The sequence below is a fragment of the Muscardinus avellanarius genome (genome assembly GCF_963383645.1).
Source record: "Muscardinus avellanarius genome assembly, chromosome: 1".
NCBI classification, from domain to species: domain Eukaryota; kingdom Metazoa; phylum Chordata; class Mammalia; order Rodentia; family Gliridae; genus Muscardinus; species Muscardinus avellanarius.
In genome coordinates, this window is record NC_137786.1 from 154,807,563 (window position 1) to 154,828,166 (window position 20,604).

Below are 20,604 nucleotides of genomic sequence, written 5' to 3' on the forward strand. Positions count from 1 at the left end.
GTTGGGAGGGAAGGAAGTGAATGGGGGTGGGCAGAGAGGGTACCAAGCACAGTCTAAAGTATACATTTTTTTATATTCCACATAGAAAAAAAATATATATATATATATTCTTTTTTCAACATATATTCATACATAATTTTCTCTCCTCTTCTCTCACCTATATGTGGGAGAGATGATAGAAAAAAGAGTTCACATATAAGTGAAAGATGAGTGAATAGAGAAATATTTCATATATAAATAAAAGATGAGAGAGCAAGAGAACATTTATTCTATGTGCAATAAGTTAAACACATAAAAAATATTGCAAGGTCTCCCATGTGTGAAATAAAAAAAAAACAGAAATAAACCTCTCAAAGTTGTGTACAGAAATAGAGCCAATTAATAGGTCACTACCAGGTGTGAGGGTGGTGTGGGAACTGAGAAGATGGATTTAAAAGCATGAAAAGGTGCAGTTTTGAAGGCTAAATGAATCTAGAGACCTAATGTACAGCTTGAAGACAGTAGTTAATAATGTTATATTGACTACTAAAAATTTCCCAGGAGAGTGGCTTTCAGGTATATATATAAAAAAAAGTGGTAACTATGTGAGATGTTGTAAGAATTCATTTGTATAACAAAATTATTTTATTGCATAATTATATACTAAAGCATTATATTCATAATTAAAATCTAAATATAATTTTATATTATTCAAAGTAGTATATTATATATCATTTTAAGAAATATAGTATTAATTTGAGACTTAACTAGGAGACCAATGGATGGAACAGAATCTAGAAATAATTTTATATATTACTTTTTAACAATACTAACCTAAAGTAGAGAAAGGACCATTTTATAGTTTTTTTTTCTTGGTTAAGTTGATACAAATATGGAAAAATATGAATCTTAATCTGTATCTTGTATAATACCCAAGAATAAATTCCCCAAATTTTACAGATATAAAAGATATTGGAAAAATAATGGATCTAAATAAATGCTTGACATACTGTGTTCATGGACTAAAAAACTCTTGAAAAGATATCCATTCTCTCCAAATTCAGATATAAATTTAATACATTTCACACAAAAATGTTTTAGGAATTAATAAGCATATTATAAATTTTACATAAAGAATATTTTGAGACATATGAAACTCCTAAATATTATAAAGATTATAATAACGTTTTTAATTAAAACTGTGTATATAATAAAACCCTGAATATATAACATATAAATTTTCTTTAAAAAGACATAAAGCAAGAGTATACCAGTACTGCTACTTCTGAGTATCTACCCAAAAGAATGAAAACCAAACTACCAAACTAATTCATGCATATCTATGTTCATAGTCATAGAATTCACAATTGCTAAACTATGGAACCAGCCAAAATGTCCACCTACAGATGAATCGATTACAAAACTATGGGATATGTGCACAATGGAATTTTACTCATCCATAAAAAACAAAATGTCATCATTTACATCGAAATGGTTGAAACTGGAGAACATTATGTTAAGTGACATTATTCAGTCACAAGATGTAAGAAATTAGATGTACTCCTTAATATGTGAGAGCTAGGGAGAAAATGGGTCATGGTAGAAACTCTAGACGAAGAAGGAGATATTATAGATGAGAAAATAAGGCAACCTAAGTGAGGTGATGAGAGGAGGAAGAAGAAAATTTCCTAATGCAAGCAATCTACATTTGCAAATATAACAAAGTCAATCACTAAGCCAAACATGAGAAGAAAAGAGGGGGACTGAATGGGGTGGGATCTGGGGAAAGGCTAAATGAGTGATGTGTGCATGTATGCCTCTACCATCTTGTACTCCATTAAAATGTATGAATATAATGCACGAAGAAAAAAATTAAAAAAAGAAAAAGTTAAAAATGAAAAAACCTTCACTTAGGATTTGAAAGCAATACTTTTGGACACATGGATTAGGGGAGATGCTACATACATCTTTCTTTACATGTAAAATATTTATATTTTATATGTAGTGAATTTTATCAACTAATGAAAACCTCACAAATCTATTAAACATATATTCTTCTTAATTATTTCTTCCAAAATGTGGACTGTTAAATGCTATACATCTTTTATACTTATTGGATCCTTTTCTAATTAGAATTAACTAAAAACAAAGGCAAATTTTCAAAATTACATATAAAATTAAGTTTTAAATGTTTTTCCGTTGAAAATATAAATAACTAATTGTAATTTATGAAATGCCATAGATTATTATATTATTATGTTCGTTAAAGTCACCATTTTAAAATCATATAAGCATAGCTGGGTGTAGTGGCGCATGCTTGTAATACCAGCATCAGGGAGGCTGAGACCAGAGGATTGCGGTTTGCAGACAGCCTCAGCTACTTAGTGAGGCCCTCTGCAACTTAGTGAACTTAATTTTGAAACAAAATAAAGAATAAAATATAGGGCTGGAGTTGTAGCTTGGAGGTCGAATGCCCCTGGGTTCCATCCCCAGACCCGGAAAAAAAGAATGAACAATAGGGCAGGGGGCATAGCTCGGAGGTTGAATGTCCCTGGGTTCCATCCCCAGACCCGCAAAAAAAATAAAATAAATAAAATAAATAAAATAAAGTCATATAAGCATAACATTTATTAGTTTATATTTAACTGGCTAGAGATTCTGAAACATAATATACTTTACACAATACATTTGAAAAGCATGAATTTAGTGACAATCATATTGCAATTTGGCTTTTTAAAATAGTTTCACTGGTGCATTGTAATTGTGCATCACAGTGAAGTGCAATTGATACAAACATACATGCACACAGCATTTGGTGTGTTTCTTTCCAGATCCCACCCCACTACCCCCTCCTGTACATGTACTAAGATAAGTAGTGATAACTTTGCACATGAATATAACATTTATATGAACTTTTTTCATTCATTTTTTTAAAAATCTGGTTTTCAAATCAAGTTGTCATTTGAAGCATAGAGAAGGAACTTCATAACAGTATCTTCACAGTTTTTAAACTGTAGATCTCAATTTCCCACACATATATACCACATACATACATACACTCAGAAACAATTTTAGCAAAGGGGGCTATCATAAATATGAACACTTGGAATTAATATCATTAATTAGTTAGTCTGAGACTAATAATTAAAGTGCAAATCTGTTAAAAGCTTTATTCTAGATTAATAAATTAGAAAATACAGTATGAGATTGCTATGGTTTGAATCTGTTTCTTACATACCATGTGTTGAAAACTTAATCATCAAAGTAACACGTAAAGGGTATTTGAAGGTCAGTCTTTTGAAGGTAATTAGAATTAAATGAAGTTATGATGGTGGGGCCACCATGGTGGCATTAGTGGCTTTATATAAAGTGTAGAGATAGGTAAACTGGGGTGCTCACAGTCTTGCCATGTGAAGATGTCTTCTGCATTAAGATGTAGGAAGAAAGCCCTCACCAGAGGCCAAACAGATGGCCAGGCCATGCTCTTACACTTCACAACTTGATTGTGAATCAAATAAACCTCCATTCTTCATAAATTAACCAGTATGTGGTATTCATTTGGAGCAATATCAGATGGACTAAGAAAGGGACAAAGAAAATTTTTTGAATAAAATTGCAAAAAAAGAAAACCCCAATAATAATTTAAACATGATTACTTTAAAGAATGTTTGTTTTCTTTTTACTTGATATTTGAATATAAACATGTACAAGTAATTCATATTTTTATATTGCACTGAGCTTTTCTTCAGCCAAAAATATGTAACTATAATACTGAGAAAGTAAATTCAGATAATAAGATAGACAATACCCTTTGAAATAAAAGGCTGTACCTCATACGTAAAGGCCATTCAAGTTCAAACTAAATGCCCTAAACAAAGCACCCAAATGTTTGCACGAATAAAACTAGGTAAGTAAAGGTAAATAAAAAAATCTATAAATGTTTATCAAATTCTTTAAAAATAAATGTGATTTATATATAATAATAAGTTGAGAGATGAGAATTGAGAAGTAATTGACGGTGAATTGTTATTTAAATAGTAGAAACAAGCTTTGGAGTATTTCTGAACAACTTTCAAAAAACAATAGGCAGACAAAAATATAAAACTTTTTCTAAAACATGGTGGCTTTGTTCCTAAAATTTAATTTTTTTAACATCACTGTGTGAGATGTTTCAGGAAAAATGTACATACAAAATATGAATACATTGACACGACCATAAAACAGTAGCTTAAAATAACTAAGAGTCACTTTAGATGAAGTGCTACAATTGTTTTAGTATAGAAGAACTATTAAAATCCAGAACAGTCATCTATTATTGTTCTTTAAGATTGAAGGAGCTATAATGCAATTAACATTAATTTGCAAACAAAAAAGTGATATTTAAGACTGTAGAAATTAATGCTGAAGTAACCTAGCATTAAAATAATTTACTATTTCTTATTTAGTAATATTGTCAGAGTAATTAATACTGGCATACATAAATTTTTATTTATTTTATTTATTTATTTTTTGCTTTTTTTTTTTTTGGTGCTACTGGGTTTCCTGGAAACCCTTCTACCTCCGGGCTACACTCCCAGAACTTTTTTATGTTATTTTTATTTGGAAACAGGGTCTCTTAAACCAGCGAAGCTGGCTTCAAACCTGCACAATCCTCCTGTCTCTGCCTCCCAAGCGTGCGCCACCACCCCCGGCCCATAAATTTTTATTGTTTTATTTTTTTATTTTTGTGGTACTAGCCCAGAGACATTCTACCTCTGAGCTATACCCCCCATATATGTTACTTTAAAAAAAAAAAAAAAGAGCCTCACTAAGTTGCTGAGGCTAATTCTGAACCTGTAATTTTTCTGTCTCAGCTTCCCAAATATGGAATTATACCACACCTGGCTCAGATAACTTTTAAATATGTCTTGTTTTTCCATTACTTCTTCTAGAAAAATAATTCTATAATTAAATTTGTATCTTAAAACATTAAATTTATTTTTTCAAATGTATTTTCTTTAGTATATCTTTCCATTTATTTATTTTAGGTATATTTTATTCTAAATAAGATTTGTGTTATTTAAGTAATTATCAGAAATTCGTTTTAAATGAAAAATAACAGCAATCCAGCAAACATAGTAGAAATCAACATCATTCCCCTTTCTTTGCAAAGATTATAGTGAGCAGTTTCTTTGCAAAGAAAAAAAATTCAAATCAATTACCAAAAAAACCAAAAAACTGTTTAGCTTTTCAAGAATTGTTTTAGGATATACATTTCATAAAGATTTTTTGGTGTATGCATCTATTATATAAAATGATTCAGGTTTGTGTTATTTTTGATCATGTAAACTATTTTCATATTGACTGTCTATTTATCTGTCTATTTGACCTGTTTGGTAGGTGATATACTTTCTGAAGTATATCAGTCCCCAAAACACTACCATCTTACCACAGCATTTGGTAACTACATAAAGTTAGACTGAGTAGAGCCACAGAACTAAGTAAATCCCTTTTGAAGACCATCATGCTTTAGCCAAATATAGAATTCAAAGAGCAAAGGCATCAAAGATTAAAACGACAATAACAACATACAATAATAAAAGGGATAGATTGCAATGTCATGATTATCTGAATGAATTTAAATTAATCTCTTTGAAATTATATAACCTTGATTGAATCTGTTACTTAATCTTATTCTATTATTTTCTTTGACACTTCCGATGCTTTAATTCCAAACTATTTAAAAATTTTTCCATGCATTTATTATTTCTGTTTTCTCTTTATTTTGAGAATTTTAAATTTTATTTATTTCTGTGGATTTCCTTGGGTGCTGTGCACTTTATTTGCATGATCTTTAAGAGAAGTTTCTCAGTGATGAAAACATCTGTTCCTCAAATAGTCAGTGCTGAACATCAATTTTTTAATATTTTATTTTATTGGTGCATTGTAATTATACATCTTAATGAGGTACAAGATGGTGGGGGTATACATTGGCACACATTTAGCCCTTCCCCAATTTTCACCCCATTCCTCCCTCTCCCTCCTTCTCATGTTTGGCTTAGTATTTTTTGTGTTTTATTTTTTAACTTTTATTGGTGCATTGTAGTCATGCATCTTAGTGGAGTATAAGATGGTGAAGGCATACATGCACATATTGCCCAATTAGCCCTTACCCAATTCCTTACCTCTCCCTCCTTCTCATGTTTGGCTTAGTGCTTGACTTTGGTATGTTTATTAGTGTGCATCATGAACATTAAAGCATTTCTCTATTCCTCCCCATCCCCTCCGATCACCTTATTTGCTCATCTATAGTATCCCCTTCTTCATCTAGAGTTCTTCCTATAACCCATATTCCCCCTAGCTTTCGCATATTAGTGGGAAAATCTTTAGTGATTTGACATGTTTGTGAATTTACATCAGGTACACCTGATTTGTTCTTCTGATCTCTGCAGTTCTGTGTTTCAAGTTCTGTTATTGTGAGGATGTGGGAGTTTGTTGCTTTTATGCTATTCCTTCTCTTAATTTCAGGCTCCTTAAGTTTTTATCTTTTTTTTCTTTTGATAGCCTTTTCTCACTCTGTAGGTGTCAGCTGGCATATACAAGGGCAAGTGGTGTTGTATTTAATGGTGAAGGTTGAACTAAGAGGAGGGTGATGAAGTAACAATTCAAGAATAGGATAAAGTAGCAAAAAGAATAGAGAGTTTGAATTAAGTAAGTTAATATATAATAGAGATTAGAGATAATGAATATGTAGGAGGCTTCTAGTAACCAATGTAAAGTATGTAGTATAATGATATGAAGTGAATTTAGTACAAGACAAAGAAAAAATGAAAGAGACAGAAGAAAGCAGATATGAATAAGGTAAGAAGCTTGTAAAAGGGGTGGGGAAGAGAAAAATAAATAAGCACACACAAAAAATAGCAAAAAGCCCCCACAAAACAGCATTAAGATATAAGAACTCTAAATATATAAATACTTAGCAGACTTGTCCTCTGCAGTCCTTCTGAGCTTGTGTCAATTCTTTCAGCTGTTTAAGGTTCCCATTCTGTAATAGGTACTTGGACATGTTCCAAGCACTCTCGTTTGCTCTGTAACCTATGGTAATGATGTATGTTTGTAGCCTGCTCTTTGGTCTCCTTCAGTGGTTGGGATCCTGGCCTGATGGCTCTCTCTACCTTTCCTGCTTGCAAGCCTGGGTCTCTGAGCTCTCAAATAGAGCCTGTATCTGAGACGCTCTCAGTTTATGCAGGCAGCTGGTATCAGTGGGGCTGGATCTAGTGTTAAACACAGGTATTAATGCTTTCCACACACCCTGACACTGCATCTCTTACCACTGCCATGGGTACTACTGGAACCAGACCCCATGTATATGTATTAGTCTGTATTCTTCACATCTAAGATTGTGTTGGTGTGACTTCTCCACAACCACCATGATTGGGCAGTCTGTGGGCATCTTTGCAAGCTCTGTGCATTGAAGACATTAGACCTTTTTGCTCAATTGGCCCTTGGTGGCTGTCTTCTAATTTGTGCCTTTTCTTTGTCCAATTCCACCTTCACCAAGGCAGACCTAAAACTCTCAGATCTTGCAAGTCTATTGCTTGATGCTTGAGTCCTGGCTAAATCTATTGCTTGGTCCTTGAGTCAGTGGCTGTGCTGGAAGATCTTCCTTGGGAAAGCTGGTTCACTTATGGTGTGTTTGAATGCACTCTGCATCTCTGCAGGATGTGGTGAGCTTGGTGGCTACTGCTGCTGGTTGCAGCCAGAATCTGGGCAGTAGGATCCCTGTGGAGTATGGGAATAGCAGCCAAGTGCTTACATTTCCCTTGAGCTGAAGCTGCTTGTTTTGCTTCAAACCACTTGCTTTTTTGCTGGTGGTCTCTGGAGGCTGCAGTGGCAGCTGTGCCAGTGCAGTCAGGCAAGATGGCAAAGCTGGCAGTGGGCAGGGTAATTTTCTGTTCTCCGTTCTGCCTTTTAGCTTTGTTTCTGCTGCCTTTCATTCTTTGTTTCTCGGTTCAATTTTATGCTGATTCTTTTCCCTTGTCAAGAAGATGTTTTCAAGGCAACAGAGATTGTCAGCAGACTTAACTGTGCTACTTCCCTTGGTCGTCATCTTCCCAGAAGACCAATATCAGCAAATTATAAAAAAAAAATGAAAGACTAATATTTACTGGACAAAAGTAAAGTTGTTTTACATTGTACTATCTAATTTTTGAAATAACTTTTATGTAATAATTCTGTTTAATTGGGCCACAAAACCCACACTCTCCTTACGTGGTGATTGTTCATAAATCTTTATCACCTTTCCACATTTCTGTTACTTTTTTTATTCTATTGACTCCATGACCTCATAATTTAATAATGGTATTTTAGTTATATATAAGAAAATACTTAAATGTAATAAACTAAAAAAATTGGTAGGGATTGCCGGGCGTGGTGGCGCATGCTTGTAATCCCCGTGCTTGGGAGGCTAAGACAGGAGGATCACGCTGGTTTGGAGCCAGCATCACTGGCTTAAGAGACCCTGTTTCCAAATAAAAAAAATAGGTCTGGAAGTGTAGCCTGGAGGTAGAAAGGTTTCCAGGAACCCCAGTACCACCCCCAAAAAAATTGGTAGGGATGATCTTTCCAGTTACTGGTTATTAAGTATGTTATCCTTTCCTCATAAATATTTTAGTGAATACTAAAATACATATTAACTTGAAGTCAGTGGTTTTACCTACTATAACATTGTATTAAAGTTCATAATATTATAAAATCTGTAACTTTTAATATAAAGAAGTTACGTGTTCTACAATTTTTTGCTAGATTTTGAATTTTATAAGTAATAGTTCTTTCTCTGTTTTGACTCAAAATTTTTGAGCTATTAAGTAGTAAGCAAAGGGCAAAAGCTATTCAAGGAACAGGTTAACAGTTTAAAAGTTCGGTTTATTTTTTCTTTTTTAAACTCTTAAACTTTTTATTGGTGCTTTATAGTCATACATCTTAATGGAGTACAAGTTGGTAGAGATATACATGCACATATCACCCAATTAGCCCTTACCCAATTCCCATCCCATTCCATCTCCCCTCTCTTTTCATGTTTGGCTTAGTGATTGACTTTGATATGTTTGTTAATGTACATCATATACATTAGAAAATTTCCCTGTTTTTGAAATAATATTGAACTTCCAAAAAGGTTATAAGAACGACATAAGGAATACTTTTCTTTCTCAAATGTTTCAGAGAAAGTTATCAGTTAGCTAGGCATGGTGGTACACACTTATAATCCCAGCATTTGGGAGGCTGAGACTGGAGAATCACAGTTCATGGACAGACTCAGCTACTTAGTGAGGCCCTTTGCAACTCAGTAAGAAAGACCCTGTTTAGAAATAAAGAATGAAAAATAGGGCTGGCAGTTTAAAATATACCTCTGGATTTCATCCCCAGTACCATGTGTGTATGTGTGTGTGTATATTAGTTTATGCCCCATAATTATCAATATGTTAATGTGTATTTTACTACTAATCACAGTATAATATAAAAGTTTAAGAAACTTATATTAATACAATACAGTTTAAACTAACAAATTAAGCCACATCAATTTTTCTGATAATGTCTTTAAAACACAAGGATCCAACATTACTCCTTGTATTATTTTTATGTGTTTTATTGTCCTTCAGTATAAAATAGCTTTAAATTTTGTTGCAACCTATAAACTGGCATTTTTAAGATTAAAGTCATATTTTGTAGAATGCCCCTATGGTTGAATCTATAAGATATATCACATGATTAGTTTTAATTACACCTCTTTGGCAAAATATCATAAAATGATATTGAATTCTCATTGCATTATATCAGTTGGCATGGAATTTTGAATTTGATTTTCTCTCATTATAGATGCGATTAATTTGTATGACTACATGGTCAATATATTCACATAGTTCAAATTCCAAAATTATACTATAAAAGATTTTTGAGATATCTAATTCACATAAAGTAATCTGTGAAGAAAATATTTCTCTTTTCTTCTCTAATAGGTTATATTTTGAGTTCCCTTTTTTCTATTTAAAATACCTCCTCCCGATTTTGCTGGCTACACAGAGAAATAACTTGATCTTGAAAAATGTAGGCTTTTATTACTACTCCAGGAAAAGATTATTAATTGCTCTGAAACACTTAGTGTGTTTATCTAGGCGTATACAAGTTATTGTGTTTTGCCCATGCAAAGTAAGAAAATTGTTTTCATAAATTTTGAGATAATTCTTTCTTTTCTCATAGAAACAAATATACTCTCATTGGTTTATTGAAAATGTATTTCATTGAGGTTTGGTGTATACTTCTCTTTCTCTCATGTAGTTCTTTCTGTTTTGAATGTTGATATAATGAGTGAGCAGAGGTGTAAAAGACATGTAAAAAACGTGGACAAGAGTGTCAATAGAATATTGGAACAGAAAGAGAGAAAGTGATTGAGAATCCTGTGATTTCATTAAACTTTCATAGCCACCCATTATAGCTCTCAAATTGTTTTATTTGACACAACTTCTTAAAAACTCATCACAAATAGTTATTGACATTTTAAAGTGAGCCAATCTATTTAAATTGATTTTCATAGAATTTTACACATGCTCCATAACCAGTATATGTTGACTGTTTTATTATTGTTATTCTAGCCTATGAGTTATCATAAACAGAATAAATAGCTTAAAAGGTTAACATAACATAGAAACATCAGAAATAAAATACATTATATAAAAAGGCAATATCTGCCCTTAAGAAACACACAAGGTAGATTAAAATGATATAAATATAGAAAACAATGTTAAAATTAATTCAGTTTGAGGCCATCAAAGGAAATCTTTGGTATTATCTGTTGGTACATAGATCTCTAAACTTCATATTGTGTTTGAAGCCTTTTCAAAGTAAACCAAGGCCCCGGCCGAACTGCGCGTAGCACGCCAGACCCCTGGAGAAACCAGACCCAGTAAGACGCTGGGTTCTGGGCGGGGGTCGCGGGCTGGGCACGCCAGATGGGGCCCGGGTCGCGGGACTCTGGGCCCCTGCCGAATTGCGCATAGCACGCCAGACCCCTGGAGAAACCAGACCCAGTAAGACGCTGGGTTCTGGGCGGGGGTCGCGGGCTGGGCACGCCAGATGGGGCCCGGGTCGCGGGACTCTGGGCCCCAGACCGAACTGCGCATAGCACGCCAGACCCCTGGAGAAACCAGGCCAAGTAAGACGCTGGGTTCTGGGCTGGGGTCGTGGGCTGGGCACGCCAGATGGGGCCCGGGTCGCGGGACTCTGGGCCCCAGGCAGAACTGCGAGTAGCACGCCAGATCCCTGGAGAAACCAGGCCCAGTAAGACGCTGGGTTCTGGGCAGGGGTCGCCCGCGGCGCACAAAAGCTGGGGCCTGGGTCGCGGGACCCTGGGCCCCGGGCCGAACTGCGCGTAGCACGCCAGACCCCTGGAGAAACCAGGCCCAGTAAGACGCTGGGTTCTGGGCGGGGGTCGCGGGCGGGGCACGCCTAATGGGGCCCAGGTCGCGGGACTCTGGGCCCCAGCCGAACTGCGCGTAGCACGCCAGACCCCTGGAGAAACCAGGCCCAGTAAGACGCTGGGTTCTGGGCGGGGGTCGCGGGCGGGGCACGCCTAATGGGGCCCAGGTCGCGGGACTCTGGGCCCCAGCCGAACTGCGTGTAGCACGCCAGACCCCTGGAGAAACCAGGCCCAGTAAGACGCTGGGTTCTGGGCGGGGGTCGCGGGCGGGGCACGCCTAATGGGGCCCACGTCACGGGACTCTGGGCCCCGGCCGAACTGCGCGTAGCACGCCAGACCCCTGGAGAAACCAGACCCAGTAAGACGCTGGGTTCTGGGCAGGGGTCGCGAGCTGGGCACGCCAGATGGGGCCCGGGTCGCGGGACTCTGGGCCCCAGGCCTAACTGCGAGTAGCATGCCAGACCCCTGGAGAAACAAGGCCCAGTAAGACGCTGGGTTCTGGGCGGGGTCGAGCACAGGGCACGCCAGCTGGGGCCTGGATCACGGGACTCTGGGTCCCAGCCGAACTGCGAGTAGCACGCCAGACCCCTGGAGAAACCGGGCCCAGAACAGAAAAAGATAAAGAAAAATATCGGAGAGGTGGTAAGAAAGCCGTTATGGATGCCAGGACACTGGAGATGCAGACGAAACTTATCTAAATGCACTGGAACTTATGGAAAAATTCGCCGTGAAAGAGGACTGCTATTTCTCTATATTGTTAAGAATCTCAGACATCACATATAAGGAGAGAGTTTAGCGGAGACCAAGGAGAAATGCGGTGTTGAAAGAGTTCTTCGCGATGGTGGTAGAGACTTGTATTCAGGAGAAGCAGAAACCGGATCTTACCAACTTTATTTTTTTGGAGAAATTACACCAAATGTCGAATGCTACCATCACGCATGCTTAGGAACACTGGACAACATTCAGAGTGGAAAAAGAGCCTGGGAAGGATTTGAAACGGTGGAGGCAGTGGCAATGCCAGTGGCCAATATTCGGGGGAGGCAGAGATCTGATACATTACAACTGGATCCTTTGAAATACTAACCACAGAGACAGTGATCGGAACCTGCTGAGGGGTTAGGCGGGCGCCGGGGCCAGTGGCCGACATCGGAGCTTGCTGTGAGGCAAGGCCACTACTGAGGCCTCCGTGGCCGGGATTGGAACCTGCAGAGGGGTTAGACTGATGCTGGGGCCAGCGAGGCCGGCATTGGAGCCTGCCATGATGCAAGGCTTGTGCTAGGGCCTCCGAGGTCGGGTCCGGAACTTGCTGAGGGGTTAGGCCGGTGCTGGGGTCAGTGAGGCCGGCATTGGAGCCTGCCGTGAAGCAAAGCCGGTACTGGGGCCTCCGAGGCCAGGATAAGAACCTGCCGAGGGGTTAGGCCGGTGCTGGGGCCTCCGAGGCCAGGATAAGAGCCTGCTGAGGGGTTAGGCCGGTGCTGGGGCCAGGGAGGCCGGCATCGGAGCCTGCCTTGAGGCATGACCAGTGCTGGGGCCTCCGAGGCCAGGATCGGAGCATGCCGAGGGGTTAGGCCGCTGCTGGGGCCAGCGAGGCCGGCATCGGAGCCTGCCTTGAGGCAAGGCCGGTACTGGGGCCTCCGAGGCCAGGACAAGAGCCTGCTGAGGGGTTAGGCCGGTGCTGGGGCCAGCAAGGCCGGCATCGGAGCCTGCCTTGAGGCATGACCAGTGCTGGGGCCTCCGAGGCCAGGATCGGAGCATGCCGAGGGGTTAGGCCGCTGCTGGGGCCAGCGAGGCCGGCATCGGAGCCTGCCTTGAGGCAAGGCCGGTACTGGGGCCTCCGAGGCCAGGATAAGAGCCTGCCAAGGGGTTAGGCCGGTGCTGGGGCCAGCGAGGCCGGCATCGGAGCCTGCCTTGAGGCATGACCAGTGCTGGGGCCTCCGAGGCCGGGATCGGAGCCTGCCGAGGGGTTAGGCCGCTGCTGGGGCCAGCGAGGCCGGCATCGGAGCCTGCCGTGAGGCAAGGCCGGTACTGGGGCCTCCGAGGCCAGGACAAGAGCCTGCTGAGGGGTTAGGCCGGTGCTGGGGCCAGCGAGGCCGGCATCGGAGCCTGCCGTGAGGCAAGGCCGGTACTGGGGCCTCTGAGGCCGGGATCGGAGCCTGCCGAGGGGTTAGGCCGCTGCTGGGGCCAGTGAGGCCGGCATCGGAGCCTGCCGTGAGGCAAGGCCGGTACTGGGGCCTCCGAGGCCAGGATAAGAGCCTGCCGAGGGGTTAGGCCGGTGCTGGGGCCAGCAAGGCCGGCATCGGAGCCTACTGTGAGGCAAGGCCGGTACTGGGGCCTCCGAGGCCGGGATCGGAGCATGCCGAGGGGTTAGGCCGGTGCTGGGGCCAGCGAGGCCGGCAGCGGAGCCTGCCGTGAGGCATGACCGGTGCTGGGGCCTCCGAGGCCGGGATCGGAGCATGCCGAGGGGTTAGGCCGGTGCTGGGGCCAGCGAGGCCGGCATCGGAGCTTGCTGTGAGGCAAGGCCGGTACTGGGGCCTCTGAGGCCAGGATAAGAGCCTGTCAAGGGGTTAGGCCGGTGCTGGGGCCAGTGAGGCCGGCATCGGAGCCTCCCGTGAGGCATTACCAGTGTTGGGGCCTCCGAGGCCAGGATTGGAATCCTGCCAAGGGGTTAGACCGGTGCAGGGGCCAATGGCCAGCTTCGGAGCCTGGCGTGAGGCAAGTTCACTCCTGTGGCCTCCAAGGTCGGGACCAAAGCCAGCTTAGGGGTTTGACCGGTTCAGGGGCCAGCAAGACCAGAACTGGGTCCTCCCATGAGGCAAGGCCGCTGCGTGAGCCAGCGAGGTCTGGATCAGTCCACTGAGTAGCCAGGCCACTACTGGGACCATCAAGAGTGGGATTGGTACTTGCAACGCAGCATGCACAGAGAAACATCGCAGAAAATATAAATCAGATGCTTCTCTTAATCAGCAATAACTAGGAGGAAAAGGGCAACAGGAAGAGGTTGAGCTATAGAAAGGGCCCTATAGTGAAGCAACTAATGTGACCAATCAGAGGGTATGTAATACTGGAGGACGGAGCCTCTTTAAAATGCAGGAGGTACATAAACAAATGTATCAAAGTAAAACACCAAAGAAGTGTGGGATGGAGGGAGGGGGAGGGAATGGGATGGGGGCTGGAAGAGGGCTAATTGGATGATGTGTGCTTGTATATCCTCTCAAGTCTTGTACTCCAATGTGATTGATATATGACTACAATGCACCAATTTAAAAAATAAATTAATTAAAAAAAATGAAAAAAAAAAAAAAAAAAGTAAACCAAGACATTTTGTTCTCCTAGATAACATGATGTAATATTTTTTTACAATACAACAATTGCTGATTTTCTGCACAGTGGGATGCACATGTCATATTTGCTTTATTTTTAAATATTATTTTTGGAAAGATAATATGCTTACATGATTCAAATCTCAGTTGTAAATATTAAAGATAAAGCTTGAAAAGTTTTCATTTTCATTTGTCTCTAAACATTGTTCCCCCAATCCCTAACAAATACTCCACTGTATGAATTTCTTTCATATTCTTCAGGACATTCTTTGCATTTTTGAACACATACATTAATTACCCTATTTTAATACAAAAGGTAATTTATATTATAGTATGTTCTGAACTTTGATTTTTAAATTCATATAATATTAAAGGACTTCCATATTGATACAGAGATTCTAAGTTTTTACTTTAGCAATTATTCTTAAAATTCTTAAACACAATATATATATATATATATATATATATATATATATATATATATATATATACTTTCATCTATACAATGAACTCAGAAATATGATTTCTCAAAAATAAGAGTAATGTGACTATTTTGACAACTTTAACTGAGATTGAGAATATTTATTTTGTATAACAATATCAACATTAGTTGTTCTTTGTCTTTTAGTGCCACAGGCCTATAATTGTTTTGAGTCACTGATGTAAGTGAATTGTTCAGCATGGTGACCTTAAAATCTGAGTAAATACATATATAAATACATCTATAAAATATGGATATGAGAGCCGGGCGTGGTGGCGCAAGCTTGTAATCCCCGTGCTTGGGAGGCGGAGACAGGAGGATCATGCAGGTTCGAAGCCAGCCGCAAGAGCTGGCTTAAGAGACCCTGTTTCCAAAAATGAAAACTATAAAAAATAGGTCTGGGAGAGTAGCCCGGAGGTAGAAAGGCTTCCAGGAATCTCAGTATCAACAAAAAAAATAAAAAATAAATAAAAAATGGATATGATATTGATATCTTCATATATGTGTGTCTGTATATACATGCATACTGTTCACATGTATGTATGTAATATATAGTAGTAGACATATGTATACTATGCATATATAAACTATATGTAGTACTATATCTATTATACCATATACTAAATACTATAATATACATATAGTATAGTGTTTTATATATTATATATATAGTAATATATAGTAGTATATATACTATATACTGTATATTTAATATGTGTAGTATTTACTATATACTAATAGTTAACTCTTTAATACTATAGCATGATATATATATTATATATAACATGATATATATGATATATGATAGCTCATATATATGTATGTATCACCACCATTTAAATATTTTTAACAAAATATAATATATAAAGCAAAACAGCACATATATTGGGTATATAGCCCATTTTTTTTTCTTTTTTTTTTTTTTGCAGTACTGCAGATAGAACTCAGGGGTATTCTACTGCTGAATTACACCCCCAGCAGTAAATTTTATTATTTATTCTTTTAATTATTAAGTTTTTATTACAGAGATAAATTAATAAAAACAGCACAGTACTGGCTCAGAAACAGACACATAGATCAGTGAAACAGAATAAAAGATACAGAAACAAATTCATATACTTATAGCTGGGCGTGGTGGTACACACTTGTAATCCCAGCATTGGGGAGGCGCAGACTGGAGGATCATGGTTCACGGACAGCCTCAGCTACTACTTAGTGAAGCCCCCTCTGAAACTCAGTGAGACTCTGTCTCAAAAGAAAGAATAAAAAATAGGCCAGGGGGTGTAGCTCAGAGGTCGAATGCCCCTGAGTTCCATCCCCAGACCAAATAATAATAATAATAATAAATAAATAATTCATATACTTATAGCCAACTGATTTTTGATGAAGGTACCAAAAATGTATGCTGGGGAAAAGACAGCCTTTTCAAAAAATGATATTGAGAAAAATGGAATTAAACTCCAACCATTCACCCTGTACAAGAGTAAATTTACATGCTAAAATATAGGCACAGGCAGTAACTTTCTCAATAAGACCTCCAAAGTGCAGGACAATAAAGGAAGAATGAACACGTGAGATGGTATCAAACTAAAAACTTTCTTCTCATCAAAGGAAATCATCAAGAACCTTAAAACGAAACCTACAGAATGGGAGATCTTTACCAGCCACCACTCTGATAGCTAATATCTACAACATAAAAAGAGCTCAAAAGACTCTACACTACCAAAACAAATAACCCAATCAAGAAATGGGCAACTGAACTGAATAGACACTTCACAAAAGAAGAGATATAAATGGCCAATAAATACACGAAAAGATGTTCTACATGATTAGCCATCAGGGAGATGCAAATCAAAACTACACTGAGATTCCATCTAACCCCAATCAGAGTGTCAAGCATAAAGAAATCAAATAACAACAAATGCTGGAGAGGATGTGGAGAAAGAGGAATTCTTTTACACTGTTGGTGGGAGTGCAAAGTAGTTCAGCCACTATGGAGATCAGTGTGGAGATTCCTCAGAAAACTGGGAATAGATCCACCATATGATTTGGCTATACCTCTCCTGGATGTTTGTCCAAAAGGGTTGAAATCAGAGAACTACAGTAACATATGCACACCCATGTTCATAGCAGCACAGTTTGTAATAGCCAAAATATGGAACAAACCTAGGTCTCCATCAACAGATGAATAGATTGAAAAATTATGGGAAATACACACAAAGGCTATCCTCTTTTTCAGCCTCCCAAATGCTGGGAATACAAGTATGAGCCACCATCGCCAGTTGCCCAATAAGGTTTTACAGAACTAAATGCACCAAAGCAATAGATCATAATCCAGAAGTATATATGGGCTTTTTTCAAGGATTTTATTCCCATTCTTCATAATTCTAAATGAATAGAATAAATTTGACTATTTTTGTATTACACAGAAGTAGAAATAGTGAGTACAATTCTGTAAGACCAGGCATTATTTTGAACACAACTTTCAAGTTAAATAGGAATAATTTCTGTTTCTTGAAAAGATTCTCTAAAGATTATAATATATTGTCCTCAAAAACACCTACTAGCTTTCTTCGTAAAAAAACAACCCCCCCCCAAAATGCTAAAAATTTTTCTTATCAAATTGACAAAATTATCAGTAGTTCAATGAAATCTGAGCTAATTTTTACTTCACTATTTCTAATATCACTTAAAAACTGAAATAAAATAATTGACTTTTATCATATAATTACATAAATCAGAGAGCTGTCAAGAAAGCATTGGGTAAATTACGCATGCATGTGAAAAATAGAATACTGTTTAATAATGAGTATAAATTAGCAACTGTAAAAAAAGATGTATTTCACCAACATATTGTTGGAAGAAGGCAGATGTAATCAAGTAAAGTATTTCAGTTCATACAAAACCAATCAAAAGTAAGACTAATAGTGTTATAAAGGAATAACAATATTTCAGAAACTTAGCTTCGGATTATTTATGACAGTCTCCCACTATTCTCTTAATGATGATTTTAAGATTATTCTTATTATAATAAGCCTAGTTTTATTACATTTAGTTGTATTGTTACACATGTGTGTCCAAAAAATAATTGCATAGGTTCCTTTGAACCTGCTATGTCTAGAAAACTTATGGCAGGGACCTAAATTTAATCTGAAAAAGTTTATAAAAATCCTTCTAGATTGTACAAATTTTTGCAATTTACTTATTTATTTTATACTTTTATTGGTGCATTATAATATCACAATATAATACAATTTATAGTGATAGTTACATACATGGCCAAGGATTGTTATTTGCTCTTGAACACTAAGTACAACACACCTTATTTATGTTTATCCACAAGACCTTTATTTTGGGATGAATTCCACTCTTTTTGAGATCCCCCAATTTTCTAAGATGTATTTTTATTTTATTTTTTGTACTTTTATTGGTGCATTATAGTCTCACATCATAATGTAAATCATGTTGACAATGACATACGTGCACAAGTCCTTGGTGCCCCCCTCCTCATTTTCCTCCCTCCCAAAATGGAGTACAGTAATATAAGCATACCTATGTGCATAGCAGCACAATTCAAAATAGCCAAACTATAGAACCAGTCTAGGTGTCCATCAACAAATAAATGGATTACAAAGTTATGAAAGCATGGTGGCCCACACTTGTAATTCCAGCATTTGGGATGCTGAGACAGGAGGATTGTGGTTCACGGACAGCCTCAGCTACGTAGCAAGGCCCTTTACAACTCAGTGAGACTCTGTCTCAAAATAAAGAATTAAATAAGAATAAAAATATTTCTCTATAAGTAAGAACACAGCATCTATAGTGAAAAAACAGAAAATATGTATTGTTCTCCCACGAAGTACACAATTTTGAAATATTTATAAAATAGCATATCATCTGTGCAGAGCTTAACCCAGGAAAAACTGAACATATTTTCTGATTCCACATTTCTTTCCACATTTCCCTTTAATCAGTGATATGATAAGACCTGTTGCATGCATACATAATATTTTTAGTTTCCTTTTAAACTGTTAAAAATTGCTACAATTCCAAAAGATTCTTGAAACTTTCAAAGATAAATTTGGGTGAAATTTCTTTCTTTCTAAATGTAGAAGCAGATACTAGAAAGAAAAAGTGAAAAGTTAATAGAGGAAATTTATAATTTGGTAATAATAAGGTAAAACCATGTGTACATGTGAAAATATTACTGCATTAATACTGCAAGAAGAAATCTTAAATAAACAGAAAAATAATGTAAATGCTGAATACTTTGATAAGAAATGACGTTGTTGTTTTTTTGTTGTTGTTATAAATAATGAAACCATAGTATAGTCAACTATTTTCTTCTATAAGTTTATAGTCTTAAGATTTATATTTAGGTCTTTTATCTATTTTGAGTTAATATTTGTATATGTGTTAGGTAAGGGTCCAATTTTATTCTTTTTCATGTAATTATTATTTTTCAACAAATATTTAGTTAAGAGATTATTATTTCCTCCACCAAATGTTCGTGGAAACCTTGTCAAAAATAACTTGACAATATATGGAAGAATTTATCTCTAGGCTTTTATTTAACTCCAATGGTTTATATATCTGCCTTTAGAACAGTACTACACTGTTTCAATTATTGTAGCTTTATATGGTTTGAAATCAGAAAATATACATCTTCTAGCTTTGTTCTTCTTCGAGATTGTTTTGGGTATCTAGAGTCCATATTCCATATCAGGATAGATTTTTTCTGAAAAATAAATAAATAAATGTATGATAGCTTCACCTAAAAAAAAAGAAAAGAAAAAAATATTCTCTGGTAAGAAAGAAAGCAAAAAGAAATATTGAACTGTTATCTTTTAGTCATCAAAAGCTTGGTATCAGACAAATGAAACTGTTTTGTGAGAGTATTATCGTTAATATTGGATAAATTGCTATAAAACTAGATGTCAACCACTAAGCCAAGCATGGGAAGGAGGGATGGGGAGGGAACGGGGTGGGGATCGGGTAGGGGCTAACTGGGCGATGTGTGCATGTATGTCTACAAAAGTATTTTCTTTATACCATTATGATGTATGAATACATTGCACCAATAAAAAATTAAATTAAAAAAATAAATAAATTAAATTAAATTAAAAAAATAAATAAAATTAAAATACTATTATTCTTACACATTAAAAAAACTATTCTGGGAAGATGGTATCTCTGCTATTTAGACATTAAATAAAAAGTAAACTGCTACCTTATAGTAGCATATAATTAAGAGTGTGATTTAATGTATCTTTTTTAAAAATATAAAGTTAAATTCTTTTCAAACTAATATACTTAATAACAGGAAAGTTTTATGTGGTTCTTTCTGTTTCTAAATTTTTTATAAGCAAGCT